Source organism: Cervus elaphus, chromosome 2, assembly GCF_910594005.1.
Source record: "Cervus elaphus chromosome 2, mCerEla1.1, whole genome shotgun sequence".
Taxonomy (NCBI): Eukaryota; Metazoa; Chordata; class Mammalia; order Artiodactyla; family Cervidae; genus Cervus; species Cervus elaphus.
This window is the reverse complement of record NC_057816.1, coordinates 26,855,530-26,879,829: the sequence shown is the minus strand read 5'-3', so window position 1 is coordinate 26,879,829 and position 24,300 is coordinate 26,855,530. Positions and strand designations below refer to the sequence as shown.

At 38.9% G+C, this 24,300-nt stretch overlaps 1 protein-coding gene and 1 non-coding gene across 3 annotated transcripts in view; both read right to left on the bottom strand.

The window, feature by feature from the left end:
- The window catches only part of NELL1 (neural EGFL like 1), a 1,027,621-nt gene that overhangs the window by 283,126 nt on the left and 720,195 nt on the right, over window positions 1–24,300 (bottom strand). The gene's annotated exons all lie outside the window — the stretch shown is intronic.
- Window positions 1,166–1,288, bottom strand: LOC122677489. The gene has a single exon (XR_006335807.1). It is a non-coding gene; the product is annotated as a small nucleolar RNA SNORA26 (small nucleolar RNA).

Below are 24,300 nucleotides of genomic sequence, written 5' to 3'. Positions count from 1 at the left end.
AGACAAGTGCTCTGGCCTGGTGCACTGGGAAGACCCAGAGGAATCGGGTGGAGAGGGAGATGGGAGAGGGGATCGGGACGGGGAATAAGTGTAAATCTATGGCTGATTCATATCAATGTATGACAAGACCCACTGAAATGTTGTGAAGTAATTAGCCTCCAACTAATAAAAAAATTAAAAAAAAAAAAAAGAAAAAAAAAAAAACTTCTGCATCTCAGAACAGACTTCAAGAAGGAGAGAAAACAAGTCACACGTTGTGTCCTTATGACTCCTGCCTTTTCTTCATCAAAGTTTGCTCCAAAGAGCACTGACTGTCCTGTAATTTCAGATGGCGTTATTCCACCTCCACAAAAGTGCTGGAAAAGCCAGAGCTTCTAGGGTCTGGTCAGGTTGGATTTAGACATGGGAGGTGCAGCAGATCCTCCCAGAGCCAGCATGATGGAAGTTGTCCCAAAGCCTGGCAGTAGACCCCAGGATATGTGAGAGAATCAGTACACTCCGGTTGGTGGCTGGAATACCAGTATTGTGAGAATGACAGAAGCCATTGCTCAGCTATTCCAGCTGGAAGCAGGGAAAGCAGCCAAGGCCCAGAGGACAGATGGGCTCAGAGTGCCTGGGGAAGTACATAAAATTGGTCTAGTAAACATGTGTTTAAAAACACAGCAAAACATAATCGTCAACAGTCACATAAACATGATAAAAAAAAAACATAACAATGTATGGGAAGTTAGTGATGGGTGAGTGTATTCATTTCCTAGGGCCGCCATAATAAATTATTGCCAACTTGATGGCTTAACAGAAACAAGAAAGTATTCTCTCACTCCATGGCTTCTAGATGCATAAATTCAATTCTGTCTGCATCTTATCTTGCTGTGCATACCTGTCTTCACATGGAATTCTCCTCTTTTTATAAGGAAACAAGTCATATTGGATTAGGGCCACCCCAATGACCTCATCTTAACTTGATCACATCTGCAAAGACTCTATTACTAAATAAGGTAACAGTCACAAATACAGAGAGTCAGGACTTTAATAATATTGCAGGGGAAAGCTTAAAATGAAATGTTCAGTCTTTTTTTTTTTTGAAGGTCAAGTTTAAATTTAATGACTTTGGTATTAACTATACACATACTAGTAAGTGCCAAGACTTAAAATCTTCCAGTTCAGTTGTAACTCCAGACAGGATCCAGAGAGGAGTTCTAAAAATCTCTTCTCTAGGTTTTATGGAGACTTTCTTTACCCTCCTGTGTTAGCCTCTTAAGGCACTGTGTCAGCCTTAAAAGGGCATTGGATAGGGCGAGAAATGCTCAGTCTTGTCCAACTCTGCAACCCCATGGACTGTAGCCTGCCAGGTTCCTCTGTCCGTGGGATTCTCCAGGTAAGAATACTGGAGTGGGTAGCAATTCCCTTCTCCAGGGGATCTTCCTGACCGAGGGATCGAACCCAGGTCTCCTGCTTTGAAGGCAGACTCTATGCCTTCAAAGCTCTGAAGCCACCAGAGTCGGGGGTAGGGGTTGAGAACGGGACACATACAATTCAACACATGACACTGAGGATAAGACAAGCAGGGCTCTAAAAGTGGATTTATTCCTGACAACTTGCTTGATCTTTGGCATCTCTTGAATTGGGGATTCCACCTCTCTAAAATGATGTGCACACTCAGTAGGTAAATGGTGTCTGAGTCTTTGCGACCCCATGGAATATAGCGCACCAGGCTCCTCTGTCCATGGGATTTCCCAGGAAAGAATACTGGAGGGGGTGAGATGAGTGGCTCTTATTTTACAGGTAGACCCCTCTCCATAAAATTCATATAACTAAACACATACAAATGTTTCATGGGATTCCTAGGCCTCCTAAAGCCCATCCCTGGAACCTTAAGAACAATCTCTGTCCCAGTTAATCAAGATCTTGTCAAACTTTGCCAGTTTAGAGTTTTATTATTAATTTCTATGCCTTACTAACATTTTTTGCTCAAATTTTATGAGCTATTTCAAGTCCTGTGGCAAGGATAGCTCTCTTTAGACTTAAGAAAGTAAATGCTTCTTTCCTACTTGCAATACTGTCCATGCCAGGACTTTCAAGGGATGAATGATGTTGGATATTTTCTGAGGAGTCAGAGTACCTTTGTTACTATAAATCTGGGGTAAAGTTTCATTATAATAGAGGAGCAGTCAGTATCTGCACCCACTTCAGAAGTTCTGGGGTAAATAACTTTATCAGGAGGTTTGATAGCTCTAGACCTTGGGCCTTGCCCAGACCAGATAACCTTGCACATTTTAGCTACTCTGAGAACCCCATATTCAATCAGCAAAGTCTGAGAACCTCTGACACAATGAGACCTATTTAAAGGATGTATGATTGGTGATCACACATACTTTATGTTTCCTCCAATGTCTCTAATTTGTAACTGCTCTTTATAAAGCAGGAGGACTGCAGTTATCTGACTGCTTAACAGCGTTCTGAGTGGTGGTAGTGGTGGTTATGTACTCAGTCATGTCTGACTCTTTTGGGACCCCATGGACTGTAGCCCACCAGACTCCCCTGTCCATGGGATCTCCCAGGCGAGAATACTGGGGTGGGTTGCCATTTCCTTCTCCAGGGCATCTTCCCAACCAGGGAGCAAACCTGTGTGTCTCCTGCTTGGCAGCTGGGTTCTTTACCACTGAGCCACCTAGGAAGCCCTTACACTCTGATTAGCATTTAGCAAATGCTACTGAGGACAGAACAGTAGTGAATCAACTCCCACAACACACTACCTCTAGAAACTGTATGACACGGGCAGTTTCACTATTGCTTTGTCTACATGTCACATCTCTCTCAAAAGACTGTGAGAAACTGGAGGTGAGGAATCATGTTTCACTCTTCTGTACTTCTCAACTCAAGAACTACGTGGCAGAGTAGCTTGGCCATGATGAGGGTGAGGAAAGAGAAGCATGTAGGCACATAACTTGGGAAGCTCTCAGTCGTGAGGGCATGCAAGCACGCTGCACAAGAGAGAGAATTTGTTAAGCAGTGCCTGAATGAAGGGGAACCAAGGAAAGATGAAGGAAGACAAGCAGTGGATGAAAGAAACTAGGAGAGAAAAAGGCAGGCTGGCAGAAAAGAAGGGGACAAATCACAGTTAATGGGTCAGAGACACCATTCACTAAGTAACCATTTACTCTTCTACATTTCTCAGCCTCCGCTGCAGTTGCTCAGGGTCCTGTGACTAATTTTAGCTCTGAGCAGAAGTCACATGAGCCATGTAAGAGTCAGTGGATCCTGTCTACCCATTCCTTCTGCTGTCACAGTGATCTTGGAAGATCTTATACTTGCAAGTATAAGGGATCTTATACTTATGTCAAACACATAGCATCAGATGGAGGAGGATGATTCAATGCACATCAGACTTTATATGAGTAAGAAATAAACTTTTATAGTATACGCTATTGAGATTGTCTGTTTTACTATTAGAATGACATAGTCTTTCTATCCTGATTAATACAATGACACATCAAATGTGATGGATGGGGTGATAATGTTATCTTTAATCATAGGAGAAAAACAAAAAGGATCCAGAGACATGCTTTACTTTGATATAAATTATACAGATGGACTCATCTTTCCCAGCCTCTTCCCTTTCAGTTCCATTTTTAAGAAAAATTATACTCAATGTTCCAAGTCACGCACACTGAAAACTGCCATTTCATTGAAAAGACCTTAGCAACCTACCTTGTCCCAGCTTGCATTGAAACAACTTTCGTAAGAGTCCCTTCTCACATTACATCTGTTTTAGTGATTGTATATGGTTTAACTGAGCATATTACTCTCCAAGTTTTCACATACTGAAATTTCAACCCAGTAATCTCTTTATTTAAGCCTTACTCTCTCAGAATATCAATAAGATCTTCAAAAGGAATATCTTTTATCTCTTGTGAGTTTTGGAATTTAACTTCTTCTTGCTATAATCCTTGAGTTTAATAACTTCAGCAATTAGACATTTAAAGGCCACCAGAGTAAAGGAATGAAAACAGATAATAAAATTAAGAAAGTTTAACTATATAGTATTTTATTTTCATATCTGTTTGTGTATATGTTCTATATGATGTGTACACGCATGAGATGTTGTAAGTGTAGTGCCAAAAGCAACAGATTAGAAGAATAAAGACCTAATTCTAATGCTGCCTTTTACCTGTTATTAACTTTACAATCTCAGTGAAATCACTTAAACTATTTCATTTTTCATGTATAAATTTTGATAGAACCAAGTAAGACTAAAAAACAAGTTGGAAAGACTCTAAATTCTGAATTAACAGTCCTGGGAATGACACCTAGTTCCCCCATCTTTCTAATTAAATTTTTCCTATTGGACTATCGCCAATTAGCAATGCTATGATAATTTCAGGTGAGCAGCAAAGCGACTTGGCCATACATATATGTGTATCCATTCTCCCTCCCATCCAGGCTGCCACATAAGACTGAGCAGAGTGCCCTGTGCTATACGGTGAGTCCTTGCTGACTCCAGTGACTCTAGCTTAGGCAAGTCATTGACCTCCAGAAACCTCAAGGGGGTCAACTATCCTATACAGTCACTGTGAGATTCAAAATATAATATATGTAAAAGGGCATGTCATAATATATGTAAAAGGGTATGTCATAAAGCGTGGCTGATAGTATATATTAACTAAAGGTGTTTCTCTAAGTGCTACATATATGGGGAATGTTACTGTTACTAATATATACATGAAAACATTTTCCAGTTAATATTCCATGGCAAGTTTATGCCATAAGCTGAAAAAGTTTATCAGAAACCAAGGATTTGACATCACAATTACAGTTTTGATAATAAAAGAAGGTCGCCCTTAAAGAATGTTGAAGACTTCTTGATGTACTGAATAATGTACATGATGCATTATTGCATAAATGTCAGTTGTCGATTTTGCAAGTCTATTAAAACAGACTTGGGATAAACTGTCGTAAAAGTGAATACTGAAATAGAACTGAAGCCAACTCTGCTCAAGGGTGGAAGTGATATGAGTCTCTCACCTCTGCCCTTGGGCTTGATGATCTGATTAGCTACATGAACTTGGGTATATTGTTTTCATCTTTATAAGCTTTAGCTTTCTCCTTTGCAAAATTTGGAAATTAGTAGTATCTACATTGCTGACATTATTGGGGGAATATCTTAAAGGAAAAATGTAAGGGACTCAGCAGAGGGCAGACCCAACACAATAAATACTGGCCAGGGGCTTCCTGGTTGGTGCTGGTTCAGTCCCTGGGTGGGGAAGATCTCCTGGGGGAGGGAATAGCAACCCACTCCAGTATTCTTGCCTGGAGAATCCCCATGGACAGAGGAACCAGGTGGCTACAGTCCATGGGGTTGCAAAGAGTCAGACATGACTGAAGTGACGGCACACACATGCACACACACGCAAGAGGCATAGAAGTTATCATGTGGTCATGTGGGGGTTAAGATGCTACCCTCTGGAACCAGACTAATCAGGTGCTCAATCCTGATACACTGCTTATGTTTTCTTTGTATCTGTGAACTGATCTAAAAATTAGAAATCATAAATGTATCTGCTTCACAGGTTTCATCTGAGAATTAAAAGAGCTAATGCATGTAAAATGTTGAGAATTATATCTGATCAGTAAGCAGAAAGTGGTCTATTATGAGCATTAAAACAGGTTAAAAACCACTTGGAAAAAAAGAAGAAAAGACTTTTAGATGGTATTCCTTCAAATGATAAAAACAAACAAACAAAAAACCTTTTGTTTTTTGTTTGTTTGAAATGAAAGAAAGTCCAATGAAAACAGGAAGGAACTGATGGGTGGTGGGGGAGAGATAACAGGCTCGGCAGGTAAGTCTCTGTGGATGTTTCATTGGGAGATTTAGGAGGGTATAGATGGGACAGAGCTGGTATTCATGGTGGCAGCTGGCATAATTAGGACAATGAAACACCCTAAAGTTCTGTTGGCCACTGTCTGGAGCTAAAGGGAGCAGATTTTGGCAACTGTGATCAAAATGCTCTGAAATCTACAAAGCAGGATACCAGTGTTATTTTTAGTGCTACTGCTATACAACACCATGTCTGTAGCACATTGCTCATTCATTTTTCCCACAGGTGTTTGTTTATGCTCTCCTGCTCTACGCCAGACACAATCCTAAGCTCCAGTGACGCAGCACAGAACAGAAGGCTGCGATCTTCCACTCATGGAGCTTATAGTCTAGCAAGAAGACGGACATTATAAAAAAAGACTTACACAAATAAATACAGAACTACAAATTATGAAACTCCTGTGAAGGAAGAAGACAGAACTAGTATAGCATTTAAGAGTATAGCTTTGCACACTGAGTTTAAATCCCGGCCCTCCCACTTACAAATGGTATGACTTTGGGCTCTCCATGCCTTGGAAATCATTCTGAAAATGAAAACAACGAATTAACTACTTCATAGGGTGATTGAGAAAATAAAATGAGATAACACCTATAAGTAAAAGAATTAAACTCTAGAACATAGCAAGTACATAGTATTAGTTATTATTTTAATCACAAGAGTTTCATGGAAAGGCTCTTTCTTCACTTTGTTAATCAAAATATCCAGAGGGCAAACAATACACTCACTCACACACACACACACACATGCACACACACACAATATACACATAACATTATCAGTCAACTGCTCTTCTAACCTATGATTGGCATGATAAACAAAACATAACTACTTGACCAACTTTTCACTTTCTAACTAAATGTGGTATATAAGTGGATGCAAGTTTTTAGGGAAGAAAAGGACCTAGCTATGTCATAGGCTTTATTTGACTATCTTCAGGCAGGTTGGTGCACAGGCAGTAAGCATCCATCCCACTCTAAAAGACCTCCTGGGAAGGGGACATTTTAATTTCCATTGGCAGATTTTTTTTAAAAAATGGCATCAGAAACTCCATACTCAGATGAAGGGTAATGTTTAATCCAAAGGGATTTATGGCTTGAGTCACATGGTTACTATTGACAACTCTGCAATTAGATCTTTGACATTTTCCCCACAGCTTTTTTCTTAGTTTAAATATGATCAGGAAAAAGTAAGACCCCGAGATAGTTAAGCGAAAAGGGAGATAAAAAGGAGAAAGAGAACAAAAGGGAGAGAGAGCATAATAAAGGAAATATTTAAAAGTAAAAATGAATGCATTTTAATTTTTTGTCTTTTTCAAGCTCTTGGTGTAACTGCCAAAAAATATTTAGAGGTACTTATAGGAATGCTTAAATTGAAAACTGTTGTTCAGACAGTAAAGAATCTGCCTGTAATGCTGGAGACATATATTTGATTCCTGGGTCAGAAAGATTTGCTGGAGAAGGGAATGGCTACCCACTACAGTATTCTTGCCTGGAGAATTCCATGGACACAGGAGCCTGGCGGGCTACAGTCCATGGGGTTGCAAAGAGTCGGACAGGACTAAATGACTAACATTTTCACTTTTTATAGGAATGCTTAAATTGAAAACCTAGGATCGACTTACAGGAGAATGAATAAAATTCAGTACATTTTAAAGTGTTCCAGACAGTTTAAGTGCCAGTTTAAAAAATAAAGCTTGGCTTCTTTTATTTTGCAATATCATGAAAATTATGAGTTTTAAGAAATATTAAATGTTTTCTTTCTCTAATTGAATTAGATTCCTCTTCAGGGGCCTCTGTAAATAGCTTAGTGCGCTCACAGAGGATATCATGCCTCTAATTCTATTAAGTACAAATAGATTTTATTTTTTAACCTGTGAAGCAATGCAGAGTCAAAACTAACAAGTTGGTTCATCTTGCTCTGGAACAAAAGGTGTCAGAGCTGTTCTTTTCTCTTCTTCTTTCTGTTCCCACAGTACCTGTTAGGTTCCTGCCCCAGCGGCCTCCACAGATACAGCACATCCAGCCACTGTCACAGAATCTAGATAATCAGAGATACTTACACTACTACAGTCACTAGAACATTGAACACAAACTAGTGAGCTGGTTAATCCTCTCCCAGGCGAACTAGATACACAGCCAAATTAAAATATCCAAAATGTATTCTAAGCTCTGCATGTATTTCATACTTTTGAATTCTATGAGGACATAACTGTAGATAGAGAGATAAAGTAGAGATAGGTGGAGGCAGAAAGGGATATATCTCTCACACAAATCCTTTAAGAAAATAGTGACCATTAACACTCACTGGATAGAGATATAATACTGAGCAGACTATATGATATATTATATACCTGACCCTAATAAAGGGTTAGCAGACTGTCTGTTTTTGTAAGACCCATGAGACTTAAGGGCGTTTTTTTTCATTTTTGTACCTATTAACATAAACAACTGATTGGTGGTTTGATAAGAATAATTATTTCATTTTGCTTACTGGTTTACAAAGCCTAAAATACTCACTACCTGCCCCTCTACAGAAGTTTGCCAAACACTGGCTTACACTATTTACTGCCCATGACACCTGGCGCCCCTCCTTTGCAGTAGTCACTGTACATACACATACGCTCCCTTGTTTAACATCCGTCTGTTCCTCTAGACGAGTTCCTCGAGGGTAAGGACAAGGATAAGCTCTGTCTGTAACACAGCTGTGTTCTAGCACCAAATACAGCACCTCACACATAGAAATCACTCAATAAGGACCTAATTAAAACCTTACAAGTGAATAAACAGATGCATATGCAGGACTTTCTCTGGCCTCAGGGGTTAGATATCATAGTAGCAGTAGAAACTGGACAGGAGAGGAAACCTGCCTAAAATTACAGAACTCCACAATGGATAAGAGGGAGTTTCAATTCTGCGATCCTTATCCCTATTCAGTGCATCTTCAACACAAGTTTCCTTTACTCAAAGGAAGAAAGACCCAGTTTTGTCTGATCTGGTTTATACATGTGTCTATGAAAAACAGAAAAGCCAAACAGAGCACTTGTTCACTAGGATTGGGGTAGTCATGTAAACACTGCCAGCTATCCATTTTCTCCCCCACCATTCCATCCTCTGCCTGATTACCCCATTCGGGGCTTCAGAGTTTAGTGGTTCTCTCTAAAGGGTCCTGGAAGAGGACGTGGCAACCCACTCCAGCATTCTTGCCTGGAGAATCCCCATGGACAGAGGAGCCTGGCGGGCTACAGTCCATGGGGTCAAAGAGTCAGACACAACTGAGTGACTGAGCATCTGAGCATGCATGCACGTGCGTACAAAGGCCAGGAACTGAGTTAAATGGCAACTCATGGTACCCATAAGTAGAAAGAGATGAATCTAGGGGAAGTACCTAACACAGGCATATATGCACCCATGCTTATTTACATATGGAAGCAAGCTTAGGAACATATAGTTCACACTATTCTGCTTATTTTATTGTAAAGAGAGCAAAGGCCAGATCATACTCCTTCACCCTTGCCCAATCATGTCATTGAAACCACATCTCCATCTTATCTTTATGATTTTCATCACTACAATCACAACAAGGATAATGATCACAGTGATGTGTCAGGAATTTGTTTACCTATATTGTCCAATTTCACCTTACATAACCTCAAAGTAATGGAGATAAAGCTCAAGAAGACAGAAAGTGTTAGGGCCAAATCTAGATCTTTCTAACTGCGTTGCTGGAGAATTTGCGTGGTATGTCTTGCTCTAAAACTTATTGGCTCTTGGGTGGTGGTTGGTTTCAGTGTAGGTATGGAGGCTTTTGGACGGTCACTTATTACTTAAAGTTTCATGTAGTCAGGAGTTTTCTGGTGTTCTCAGGTTTTGGGCTTAAGTCTCCTGCCTCTGGATTTTAGTTTTATTCTTCCTGTAGTCTCAGGACTTCTCCAACTATACAGCACTGATAAGAAAACTTCTAGGTTAATGGCGAAAAGATTCTCCCCCGTTAGGGACACCCAGAGAGGTTCACAGAGTTACATGAAGAAGAGGAGAGGGAGGAGGGAGATAGAGATGAGCAGGAGGAGAAAAAGGGGGACTCAAGAGGAGAGAGACAGATCTACACAGCTGTCTGTTCCCAGAGTGTTCTCCGTAGCCCAGTCACCTACAAAGATTCACAGAACTGGATTGGGAAGAGAAGGGGAAAGGAGGAAATAGAGGTGTTCTGAGGTAGAAAACAGAGAGTCAAGATTGGGAGAGAATAATCTTCGGTTTAAAAATAGGGCTTCTCTTCTTTTTTGTAAGGTTATAGTGTATTGAAAATGAAAATTAAGGAGTAGTAGAGGAGTACTAGAGGACTTTAAAAGAAATAAGAGAAAAAGAAAAATAGAAAATAGAAGAGAAAAAGGAAAGAAAAAAAAAGAAGAGGAAAAAGAAAGAAAAAAAAATTTTTTTTTTCCCTAATTAAAAAAATCGTAAAAATCTATGGAAATGAAAGTTAAGGAGTAATGGGGGAGTAATAGGGGATTTTAAAGGAAAATAAAAGAGAAAAAATAAAAAAGAAAAAATAAAAAAAGAGAAAAAAGTAAAATTATATCTAGGAATTTCTCTGGAGCTGTTGCGGTCAGTGTGGGTTCGGCTCAGTTTCAGATAGCCCCTCGTTCCAGCTTACACTTCTCGATATCTACAAGCCCCTTCCGGTGTGGTTGGTGTTTTCTAGAGGGATTTTAATCTGTTGCACCAGTCCCTTCTGAGGCGGTTCCCTTTGTTTATTTGGCTTCTGTTTGCCGGTCTCTTCAGAGCCTCATTTCCGCCCTGACACAGGCGGGCAGAGGTGGACTCTTATTCAGGTAGCTAGTTCCGTCGCTCTGCAGGGCAGGGAGGGGCTTGCGCCGCGGGGACGGGCTGGCGCTGCCGGGAGGGGCTGACGCCGCTTTCTCCGTCTGCGCTGCTCAGGCTCCCGGCTGTTTTATATGGAGTGCGGCCCGCGCTGCTCGCGGTTCCAGCCCTCGGGTGTTCCACAAAAGCGTGGAGCGAAAAGCTGCGCCTGCTCTCTGTGCCTTCCCCGTCAGAGCGGTCCAGGCAGCGAGGGGCTTGATGGGCGCGCTATCCCCAGGTGTGGCGCGCCCACTCCCTTCCACGGACCCAGTCTCAGTTTCCGCAGGCACCAGTCCGGTGCGTGCGCCTTCCGCCCTCCGCGTCCCCAGCCCCAGTCCCCGCGCGCGTCCCCGCCTGCGCCCTGTGTCTCGCCGCGACCTTCCCCTCCCCCCTGCCTCCTGCCTCCGGCGGGGCTGGGCCGGTCTGCAGCCTGCGAGCTCTTCTCTGGATTTTCTCGTCTCTTTGTTCTGCGAACGGCCGGCAGTGTGTTCAGGCCGGTTAATTTACTCTCTCTCCTTTGGTCTCCCACAGTTCAAGTTGGCACCTCACAGAAGCTCCCTCCGACTGTCCTCAGGGCACTCAGGCCCGGACCCTACTCCAAGCAATGCCGCCTAAGACTCCCTTCCCGGGACGGGTCTCCGTCCTTAGCTCTTTTGTCTCACTTTTTATCTTTTATATTTTGTCCTACCTCCTTTCGAAGACAATGGGCTGCTTTTCTGGGCGCCTGATGACCTCAACTAGCGATCAGAAGTTGTTTTGCAAAGTGTGCTCTGCGTTCAGTTATTCTTTTGATGAATTTGTAGGAGAGAAAGTGGTCTCCCCGTCCTACTCCTCCGCCATCTTGGCTCCTCCTCTAGCTCTTTCTAACTGCAAGTCTAGTCATTGTAACCATTGCCTTATAGAACTATGCATTTGGGCTGCTGCTTGTCCCAGTCTTTATGTCCTCATTTCCATTTTTATTGATTTTACACATATTTCATCTTTTAAAATGAAGCATGCAGTATGATCTGTCTTAATCTCATTTTACCCAAGACTGACCTTAAATTGATGACACAGAATTGATATGCATGGACTCTAAAAACATTCATGATAACATTTAACCAGTTTTCAGTGATATATATATACATGTATATAATTAATTTATTTATTCCACACATTTTTCTACAAATGATTTGAAGAAAATTAGAACAAAAGACATACAAAACCATCTTATAAAAATACCAAAACTAATCTCAGCAGAACAACAACAGAAAATATGAAGCTCCAAAAAAATCATGAAAGAAACTAGGTCGATGCTTGATCTCTACTTAGACGAAACAACAACAACAAAAACCTAATAGAACTAGTTACATAAAAATTAAAATATGAAGATCATAAGACAGGACAATATGACATAAAAGAAAAATAGCAGCTAATATGGCAGAGTTGAATGGGGGGGGGGTGATTTGAGGTGCTCGACAAATCAAAAAGAAAAACATAAAGTTAAAAGAAAATGGGCAGGAATTCCATTTCTTGAAATGAGTTTAGTGGATACTACTATTCTTTCTACCATTAACAACTATAAATGTATAAATGTATAAAATATATGAAACAATGATTTACAGGAATCCAAGAATGAGCAGCTTGGGAGATTATGCCTCAGAAAAGGAAAACAAATAAGGCAATTCCTAAAATTGTCTCAACTTTCTGCCTGAAGGCACTTTTTAGACAAAGGTATAGGATGAGAAAAGTCAAGCAAAGCATAATACTCTTGCTGTAAGTGAAGGGACAAAAAAGAGAGTTTGTGGAAGCAGAGGTGACTAGAAGTTGAGGACAAAGTGACCCTAAAGGAAAAACTGTGCAAAGCAAGATTTGGAAGTCTACATATGGGACCCCATGAATCTTTGAACCCCATGAATCTTTGGAGTAATACTCCAAGCAGTCAGCCAAAGAAGAACTATTGGGGTAGCATGACCTGATGCACTTATTGGAGCTAAATAGGATTAGGAAATATTCAAATTCTGTCTAGTAAAAGTTGAGAGATCTTGTCAAATACCTAGAGCCTTAATTAGAGACCCAAGAAAGAACCAACTTTAGAAATAAGCAATCCCTTGGATAAATCCTATATTAGGTTCATTCAAACTGAACTGAAAAACATGCCTCAACAGGTCATAAGAAGAGAGAATACTGAAGCACTCCCCCAAAGAAACTGATCTTATTTAGAAAAGAATGTGGAAAAGTTCAAGCTTTAGGATATTCTTAAAAATAAAGAGAGAGATTTTGGTGGCAAGCAATTAGAAGGAAGCTGATACCTTCCTAAGAACAACAAGCCAAACCCCAGGTCAACAAGTTTACCAGAGAGAACCTAGACAAGAGATAGTGAGGAAGAGGCCTCCTGTGGTCACAATATACTCCAAAGACTGGTCTTGAAATATTCACCAGTAAGGAGGTCTGACCTGGAGAAGGAAATGACAAGTCAACAAGGATTCTTGCCTGAAAAATCCCATGAACAGAGGAGTTTGGTGGACAACAGTCCATAGGGATACAAAGAATAAGACATGACTGAGTGACTAAGCATGCAAGGGGGTATGAATTTAAATGAATCATATAGTGGAGCAAGTTATATTCATAGTATTATTCAAAACAACAGAGCAATCAACCAGAAATTAGTAGAACATGACAGCTATATGTGTTACCAACAGAGGCAGTTCAGTTTAGTCATTCAGTTGTGTCCAACTCGGCAACCCCATGGACCACAGCATGTCAGGCTTCCATGTCCATCACCAACTCCTGGAGCTTGCTCAAACCTATGTCCATCGAGTCAGTGATGCCATCCAAACATCTCATCCTCTGTCGTCCCTTTCTCCTCCTGCCATCAAGGTTTCCCAGCATCAGGGTCTTTCCCAAGGAGTCAGTTCTTCACAACAGGTGGCCACAGTATTGGACTTTCAGCATCAGCATCAGTCCTACCAATGAATACTCAGATCGATTTAAGAGTTTTCTCCAATACCACAGTTCAAAAGCATCAAGTCTTTGGCACTTAGCTTTCTTTATAGTCCAACTCTCACATCCATACATGACTACCAGAAAAAAACATAGTTTTGACTAGACGGACCTTTGTAAACAAAGTGGTGTCTCTGCTTTTTAATATGTTGTCTAGGTTGGTCATAGCTTTTCTTCTAAGGAGTAAGTGTCTTTTAATTTCATGGCTGCTGTCACCATCTGCAATGATTTTGGAGCCCACAAAAAGAAAGTTTCTCACTATTTCCATTGTTTCCCCACCTATTTTCCATGAAGTGATGGGCCCAGATGCCGTGATCTTCATTTTTTGCATGTTGAGTTTTAAGCCAGGCTTTTCACTCTCCTTTTTCACTTTCATCAAGAGGCTCTTTAGTTCTTCTTTGCTTTCTGCCATAAGGGTGGTGTCATCTGCATATCTGAGATTATTGATATTTCTCCTGGCAATCTTAATTCCAGATTCTGCTTCATTCATACTGGCATTTCACATGATGTACTCTGCATATAAGTAAACAAGGTGGGTGACTATATACAGCCTTGATGTACTCCTTTCCCAATATGGAACCAGTCTGTTGTTCCATGTCTGGTTCTAACTGTTGCTTCTTGACCTGCATACAGATTTCTCAGGAGGCAGGTCAGGTGGTCTGGTATTCCCATCTCTTCAAGAATTTTCCACAGTTTGTTGTGATCCACACAGTCAAAGGCTTTGGCATAGTCAATAAAGCAGAAGTAGATGTTTTTCTGGAACTCTTGCTTTTTTGATGATCCAGCGAATGTTGGCAATTTGATCTCTGGTTCTTCTGTCTTGTAAATGCAGCTTGAACTTCTGGACATTCACGGTTCATGTATTGTTGAAGCCTGGCTTGAAGAATTTTGAGCATTACTTTACTAGTGTGTGAGATGAGTGCAATTGTGTGGTAGTTTGAGCATTCTTTGGCATTGCCTTTCTTTGGGATTGGAATGAAAACTGACCTTTTCCAGTCCTGTGGCCACTGCTGAGTTTTCCAAATTTTCTGTAATACTGAGTGCAGCACTTTCACAGCATCATCTTTTAGGATTTAAAGAGCTCAACTGGAATTATCCATCACTTCCACTAGCTTTGTTGGTAGTAATGCTTCCTAAGGCCCACTTGACTTAGGATTCTAGGATGTCTGGCTCTAGGTGAGTGATCACACCTTTGTGGTTATCTGGGTCATGAAGATCTTTTGTGTATAGTCCTTCTGCATATTCTTGCCACCTCTTCGTAATGTCTTCTGCTTCTGTTAGGTCCATACCATTTCTGTCCTTTATTGTGCCCATCTTTGCATGAAATGTTCCATTGGTATCTCTAATTTTCTTGAAGAGATCTCTAGTCTTTCCCATTCTATTGTTTTCCTCTATTTCTCTGCATTGATCACTGAGGAACGCTCTCTTATCTCTCCTGGCTATTCTTTGGAACTCTGCATTCAGATGCTTGTATCTTTCCTTTTCTCCTTTGCCTTTCGCTTCTCTTCTTAACTATCTGTAAAGCCTCCTTAGACAACCATTTTGCCTTTTTTTATTTCTTTTTCTTAGGGATGTTCTTGATCACTGCTTCCTGTACAATGCCATGAACCTTCATCCATAGTTCTTCAGGCACTCTATCAGTTCTAAACCCTTGAATCTATTTGTCACTTCCACTATATAATTGTAAGGGATTGATTTAGGTCATATCTGAATGGTCTGGTGGTTTTCCCTATTTTCTTCCATTTAAGTTTGAATTTGGCAATAAGGTGTTCATGATCTGAGCCACAGTCAGCTCCTGGTCTTGTTTTTGCTGACTGTATAGAGCTTCTCCATCTTTGCCTGCAAAGAATAGTCAATCTGATTTTGTTATTGACCATTAGGAGATGTCCAGGCGTAGAGTCATCTCTTGTGTTGTTGGAAGAGGGTGTTTGCTATGACCAGTGTGTTCTCTTGGCAAACCTCTGTTAGCCTTTGTCCTGCTTCATTTTGTACTCCAAGGCTAAATTTGCCTGTTTCTTCAGGTGTCTCTTGACTTCTGGCTTTTGCATTCCAGTCCCCTGTGATGACAAGGACATCTTTTTTGGGTGTTAATTGTAGAAGGTCTCGTAGATCTTCATAGAACCATTCAAATTCAGCTTCTTCGGCATTAGTGGTTGGGGCATAGACTTGGATTACTGTGATATTGAATGGTTTGCCTTGAAAATGAACAGCATTCTGTTGCTTTTGATATTGCACCCAAGTACTGCATTTCAGACTCTATGAGGGCCACTCTATTTTTTCTAAGGGATTCTTGCCCACAGTAGTAGATATAAAGGTCATCTCAATTAAATTCTCCCATTCCAGGTCATTTTAGTTCACTGATTCCTAAAATATCAATGTTTACTCTTGCCATCTCCTGTTTGGCCGCTTCCAATTTGACTTGACTCATGGACCTAACATTCCAGGATCCTATGCCATATTGCTCTTTACAGCATTGGACTTTAATTCTATCACCAGTCACATCCACAACTGGGAATTTTTTCACTTTGGCTCCATCTCTTCATTCTTTGTGGAGTTATTTCTCCACTGATCTCCTGTAGTATATTGGGCACTTACAACCTGGGGAGTTCATTTTTCAGTGTCCTATCTTTTTGCCTTTTCATAGTGTTCATGGCGTTCTCAAGACAAGAATACTGAAGTGGTTTGCCATTCCCTTCTCCGGTGGACCACGTCTTGTCAGAATTCTCCACCATGACCCATCTACCTTGGGTGGCCCTACACAGCATGGCTCGTAGTTTCACTGAGCTAGACAAGCCTGTGGTCAATGTGATCAATTTGATTAGTTTTCTGTGATTGTGGTTTTCATTCTGTCTGCCCTCTGATGGAGAAGGATAAGAGGCTGATGGAAGCTTTCTGTTGGGAGAGACTGACTGTGGAGGAAACTGGTTCTTGTTCTGATGGGCGGGGCCATGCTCAGTAAAACTTTAATCCAGTTTTCTGTTGATGGGCAGGGCTGTGTTCCCTCCCTGTTGTTTGATCTGAGATCAAACTATGGTGGAGGTAATGAAGAAAATGGGATCTCCTTCAAAAGGTCCTGTACATGCACTGCCTCACTCAGTGCCCCCCACCCTGCAGCAGACCACCACCGACCCCCACCTCCACCAGAGATGCCTGGACACTCACAGGCAAGTCTGGGTCAGAGGCAAGCAGCTTACAAAAGGATCAGACAAAGGGAGAGTCAAAAAGAGCCCTGATAAAGTGACTATCTGCCAGGGTGTCTATGAGCATATTCAACACTATATACTTATGAAGAGCAAATCAGAGACTTCCTACTTCAGAGAAAGCTGGCTTCTATGAAATCGCACTAAAAAGTAACAAACTAGCAAATAGCAAAAATTTGCTTGGAGGTAGGATGAATATTGAGGGTTGATACAATATATTGTCCAATATGCCAGCTTTTTCACACACAAAACATACGAGATACTCAAGAAAACAGGAAAGTGTGATTCATGCAGAGAAAAATACATTGAAAAGCAGGTAACAAAACTGCCTATGAGAAGACTCAGATAATGACCTTAACAAAGACTCTGAAGTAGCGATACTAATTGTGATTTAAAAAAAAAAAAACAAAAACTAAAGGAAGATATACTGCAAGAGGTAAAGGAAATCACTATGATGATAATGAAAGGCTGTTGCTGAACCACGAAGGACACCAGGATTCTTGGCCTCCTGAGGAGAAGAATTCAACCCAGGGCCAGAGACAAGGCTTGATCGCTCAGAGCTTTTGTGTAATAAAGTTTTATTAAAGTATAAAAGAGATAGAGAAAGTTTCTGACATAGGCATCAGAAGGGAGCAGAAAGAGTACCCCCCACTAGTCTTTAGTTTGATGTTATATATCTACTAGCAGTCTGCTAGTTAAAGAAAGGAAATGTCTCAAAACTCAGAGGATGGCAGCAGGTCCCTCACCCACAAGATGCATTTTGAGATAACCTTGGCACCAGGTGAGTCTTCCTGGGCCATAAAATGATTGACATGAATCTTGAAGAAAGGCAGATTTCCATACAAATGTATAGTTTCATTAACATAGATTAGAACAATGTATGAGAATAACATACTGGTTTGTCAAGTCATTTCTGAACCTTTAGGTGGAACCCACTTGAAGACAAAGTCTGGGGTAAATACATAGCACATTAACATAGCTTAAGACAAACATGTCTGTAAGAAAAATGCATTGATTAGCTCAAGGTTTGAGAAACGTTAAGTTCAGGTGGAACCAGGTGTCATTATGGCAACACAGAATTTTAAGAGAAACCTCTTTTTAAATTTGTATACAGAAGGGGAAAAAATATAACACTAGTTTGTTTCCTCCTGCCACTTAAGAGAGAGATAAAAAATGTCTGACACTTGCAGCCTATTTCCTCCTTTTGGAGACCCCTGGCCTTCCTGCCAGTTACCCTCTCAATAACATCTTATCAAAGAAAGAATATCAATAAAGAAAAATAAACTTATTTTAAATGAGCCAAACAAAAATTCTTGAGTGGAAAACTACAATATAAACTAAAATAAAGGATTTACTAAGTATTCCCCAAAATTGACTTGAGTTGACAGAAGAATCAACAAACTTGAAGACAGATCACAAGAATATTCAATATGAAGAAAATAGAAAAAATGAAGAAAAATAATCTAGGAAATGATAAACACTGTTAATGTACAATATATGCATAATTGGAACAACAGAAAGAGAAGGAAGAGGGAAAGGAACAGAAAAGTATTAAAAGAAATAATGTTCAAAACTTCCCAAATTAGATGAAAAACTTTAATATATATACTCAAAAACCTCAACAAACTTTAAATACAAGGAAGCTCATGCCCAGACAGATCAGAGTAAAAATGTTCAAAATCTAGGACAGGAGTGAAGGAAAAATGATTTCATGTATAAGAGACTCTCAATGAGATTAACAGCTGACATCTAATCAGAAAAAAATGGAGGTCAGAAGACAATGAGATGACATATTTAAATACCTGAAAGAATAAAGCTGCTAAACAAAAATCCTGTTACCAGAGAAAGTACCTCCAAAGATGATATAGGAATGTCCAATAGGTATATGAAAAGATGTTCAACATCACTAGTTATTAGAGAAATGCAAATTAAAACCAAGAGTGAGATATCACCTCATCCCTGTTAGAACGGCCATCAACAAAAAGACAAGAGATGACAAATGCTGGCATGGATTTGGAGAAAAAAGAACCTTTGTGCCCAGCTGACTGGATTATAAATTGATACAGCAACTATGGAAAACAGTATGGTGGTTCTTCAAAAAAATTAAAAATAGAACTACCATGTGATCCAGTAATTCTACTTTTAAGAATATGCCCAAAGGAAATAAAAACATTAATTTGAAAAGATATCTTCATCTCTATGTCCAATGCAGCACTGTTACAATAGTCAGGACATAGAAACAACCTAAATGTCCACCAATGGAAAAATAAATAAAAAGGTTGTAGTTTGCATTTATAAATACACAAACACATATACATATACACAGCCATAAAAAAAAGGAAATCCTACCATTTGCAATAACATGTATATACCTGAAAATATTATGCCAAGTGAAATAAATTAGATAATGAAAGACAAATACTGTATGATCTCACTTACATGTGGAATCTAAGCCAAATAAAAAAATAAACTCATAAAAAAAGAGATCAGATTTGTGTTTAACAGAGGAGGGGCTAGGGGAGATCACAGAAAGGAGGTCAAAATGAACAAATCTTCAGTGATAAGGTAAAGAAATACTAGGAAAGTAATGTTCAACTCAATGCCTATAGTTAACACTACTATATGATATATTTGAAAATTTTTAATTGATTTGATCCTGAGAGTTCTCATCACCAGGATAATTTTCTTTTTATTACATCTATATGAGATGATGGGTGTTATCTAAATATATTGTAGCCATCATCTCATAATACATGTAAATCAAACCATAATGCTGTACATCTTAAAATTATCAGTGATGTCAATAATTTCTCAACTGAATTGGAAAAAATAGAAGAATTACATAGGAGAAAACAATCTTTCAGCAATGACAAAAATAAAGGCGTTCCCAGATAACCAAACTGAGAAAATCTGTTACTAGGTAGCTCATTACAAGAACTACTAAAGGAAGCTCTTCAGTTTAAAACAAGTGACCCCAAATGCGATTCGTGTCCATATTTTTAAAAAGTAAAGGTACTTATGCAATTATAACACAATATAGATGTATATTTCTTATCTTTTTTCCTCTTGGCTCATTTAAAATGCAATTGTATAAAACAATGTGCATGCAATTTTATTGCTGGGCCTGTAACATATTTAACTATGATATATTTAACAATAACTACACAAAGAAGGTGAGTGGAAGCAAAGCTATATTGGCAAAATGAATTCACATTAGATGGCAACTTATATTCACATGAATAAAGGAAGAGAACCAAAAACGGCTAATAAGATTACTACAACAAAATGTGTAAACCATGTCATTGTTCTGCTTTTTTCTTTCAGCTACTTTAAAAGGTATAAAATTATACAATGAATTATAATAAGCATGGTTGGGCTTTTACTATATGTTAAGTAATATGTATAACAATACTAGCACAGACAGGAGAGGAAATAGAGTAAAGTAGGGATATTTATTTCTATTTCACTGGAATTAAATGAATATAAATCTGACATGTACTCTTAAATTAAAATCTGCATGGTAAGCTTTAGGTCAACCACTAAAAGAATAACTCAAAACATTTAGTGAAAAAGCCATTAATCAAAATGCTATACTAAAAATATCCACTTAATTTTAAAAGAGCATTAAGTTCAGTTTTGTTTTTTTTTTTAAGAACACAAGGTAACATGGGGAAAATGGTAGACATAAATCCAAATATAAAAACAACATTAAATATGAATAGATTAAAAATCCAGTCATAAGACAAAGATTTTCAGTCTGGATGTTTTTAAGAAAGCAAGCACACAAACAACAACAAGCCAGATGAGAATGTAACTGCATCTTTTAAGTACTAAGAAAAATGTGCATAATTCTATGTACACTGAAAATATCCTTCAAAAATGCAGGCAAAATATTTTTCAGAACAACAAAAGATAAGAGAAGCTACCAGCAAACTTTCATTCTACTAAAGGAAGTTTTTCATGTGGAAGAAAAATAATATCAGATGGAAAAACTTATTCTTAAAAAAGTAAAGGAATACAACCCATTTACATTTAAGGTAATTATTGATAGGTGTGGTCCCGTTGCCATTTACTTTGTTGTTTTGGGTTCACGTTTATACAACCTTTCTGCATTTCCTGTCTAGAGAAGATCCTTTAGCATTTGCTGAAGAGCTGGTTTGGTGGTGCTGAATTCTCTCAGCTTTTGCTTGTCTGTAAAGCTTTTGAATTCGCCTTCATATCTGAATGAGATCCTTGCTGGATACAGTAATCTAGGTTGTAGGTTATTCTCTTTCATTACTTTCAGGACGTCCTGCCATTCCCTTCTGGCCTGGAGGGTTTCTATTGATAGATCCGCTGTTATCCTTATGGGAATCCCTTTGTGTGTTATTTGTTGTTTTTCCCTTGCTGCTTTTAATATTTGTTCTTTGTGTTTGATCTTTGTTAATTTGATTAATATGTGTCTTGGGGTGTTTCGCCTTGGGTTTATCCTGTTTGGGACTCTCTGGGTTTCTTGGACTTGGGTGGCTATTTCCTTCCCCATTTTAGGGAAGTTTTCAGCTATTATCTCCTCGAGTATTTTCTCATGGCCTTTCTTTTTGTCTTCTTCTTCTGGAACTCCTATGATTCGAATGTTGGGGCGTTTCACAGTGTCCCAGAGGTCCCTGAGGTTGTCCTCATTTCTTTTGATCCTTTTTTCTTTTTTCCTCTCTGCTTCATTTATTTCCACCATTTTATCTTCTATCTCACTTATCCTATCTTCTGCCTCCGTTATTCTACTCTTGGTTCCCTCCAGAGTGTTTTTGATCTCATTCATTGCATTATTCATTTTTAATTGACTCTTTTTTATTTCTTCTAGGTCTTTATTAAACAGTTCTTGAATCTTTTCAATCTTTGTTTCCAGGCTATTTATCTGTAACTCCATTTTGTCAGGGATGGTAAATATGTGGCCATACACAAAAGATATTTTTATTCATTTAAATATTTTTTTAAAAAACTGACAATTTAAAACAAAAATAATAATAATGTATTTCAGAGGTTATAACATGCATAGTGGTAAAATGTATGACAACCAGAATACAGATGTTGGAAGTGAATAATTGAAACATATTCTTTTGGAGATTTTGATTTACACATGAACAAATAATTGTATTTGAGGTAAAGATGCATATTGCAAACCATAATGCAATCACTGAAAACAAAACCAAAAATGCACAGCTAATAAGTGAATAGTAGAGATAAAATGGGATGGTAAAAATTATTCTATACATTTAAAAGGCAGGAAAAGAACAAGAGGAGCAAAGAACAGGTGGAACCAAAAGAAAACAAATAGCAAGATGGTAGGTATAAATTCCCAAAGAGAATTGGTGTTCACTCCAACTTTACTCATAATAATCAAAAAAAAAAAAAAAAGAAAAAAAATCTGAAACAGTCAAAATGTCCATCAAAATGGACAGCATGGTGGTATATCCATGCAATTAACAATTATTCAGCAATAAAATGGGATAAACCACCGATATACTGCTACATGCAGATAAACTTCAAAAAAAACCATCCTGAGCTAAAGAAGCTTGGTACTAAAGAATTATATACTGTGTGGTTCTACAGATACAAAGTACTGGAATAGGGAAAAGTATTACAGAAGTAATCAGAACTGTGGTTGCTTCTGAGTGGAGTCAGTGCCTGAAAAGTGGACACAAGTGAACTTTCTGGATGATGGGAATGGTTTATAGCTTGAGACTGATGAGACTAAACAAGGGTAGGTATTTTTCATAGGTTATTGAAAAGTACACTTAGGATCTGTGTATTTAACTCTATGCAAATAATACTTCAATTATAAAATGCTTTGGAAATAGGTTTTTAAAAAGTTTAACATGAGAAAACATGCAAAAAACCAATACAAAAATTGGACAATTTTCAACTGTATTAGTAATCAAGATTTTCACTTTAAAACAAGTAGAATATTAATTTTTTCATCCCAAAATCAGCAACAAATTTATAAGGTAATATTCAATGCTAGGAAGAGGTGGCAAGACAAGCATTTTCATGTGATATTGTGAGAAACTAAATTGTTTTAGCCTTCATGGAAAGTTAATTATTCTATTTCCAAGTATCTACACAGGAGAATCAAACCAAGAATGTAGACAAAGATTAATATAAAACAATATCTTCTGAAGCATTATTTATAAGTGAGTAGCCCATGGATGGAGGAGCCTGGTAGGCTGCAGTCCATGGGGTCGCTAAGAGTCAGGCACGACTGAGTGACTTCACTGTCACTTTTCACCTTCATTCATTGGAGAAGGAAATGGCAACCCACTCCAGTATTCTTGCCTGGAGAATCCCAGCGACAGAGGAGCCTGGTGGGCTGCCATCTACAGTATCACAGAGAGTCAGACATCTTTCTGGCTTACTTCACTCTGTATAATGGGCTCCAGTTTCATCCATCTCATTAGGATTGATTCAAATGAATTCTTTTTAATGGCTGAGTAATATTCCATGGTGTATATGTACCACAGCTTCCTTATCCATGCATCTGCTGATGGGCATCTAGGTTGCTTCCATGTCCTGGCTATTATAAACAGTGCTGCGATGAACACTGGGGTGCATGTGTCTCTTTCAGATCTGGTTTCCTCAGTGTGTATGCCCAGAAGTGGGATTGCTGGGTCATATGGCAGTTCTATTTCCAGTTTTTTAAGAAATCTCCACACTGTTTTCCATAGTGGCTGTACTAGTTTGCATTCCCACCAACAGTGTAAGAGGTTTCCCTTTTCTCCACACCCTCTCCAGCATTTATTGCTTGTAGACTGTTGGATAGCAGCCATCCTGACTGGCGTGTAATGGTACCTCATTGTGGTTTTGATTTGCATTTCTCTAATAATGAGTGATGTTGAGCATCTTTTCATGTGTTTGTTAGCCATCTGTATGTCTTCTTTGGAGAAATGTCTGTTTAGTTCTTTGGCCCATTTTTGGATTGGGTCATTTATTTTTCTGGAATTGAGCTGCAGGAGTTGCTTGTATATTTTTGAGATTAATCCTTTGTCTGTTTCTTCATTTGCTATTATTTTCTCCCAATCTGAGGGCTGTCTTTTCACCTTACTTATAGATTCCTTTGTAGTGCAAAAGCTTTTAAGTTTCATTAGATCCCATTTGTTTAGTTTTGCTTTTATTTCCAGTATTCTGGGAGGTGGGTCATAGAGGATCTTGCTGTGATTTATGTCGGAGAGTGTTTTGCCTATGTTCTCCTCTAGGAGTTTTATAGTTTCTGGTCTTACATTTAGATCTTTAATCCATTTTGAGTTTATTTTTGTGTATGGTGTTAGAAGTGTTCTAGTTTCATTCTTTTACAAGTGGTTGACCAGTTTTCCCAGCACCACTTGTTAAAGAGGTTGTCTTTTTTCCATTGTA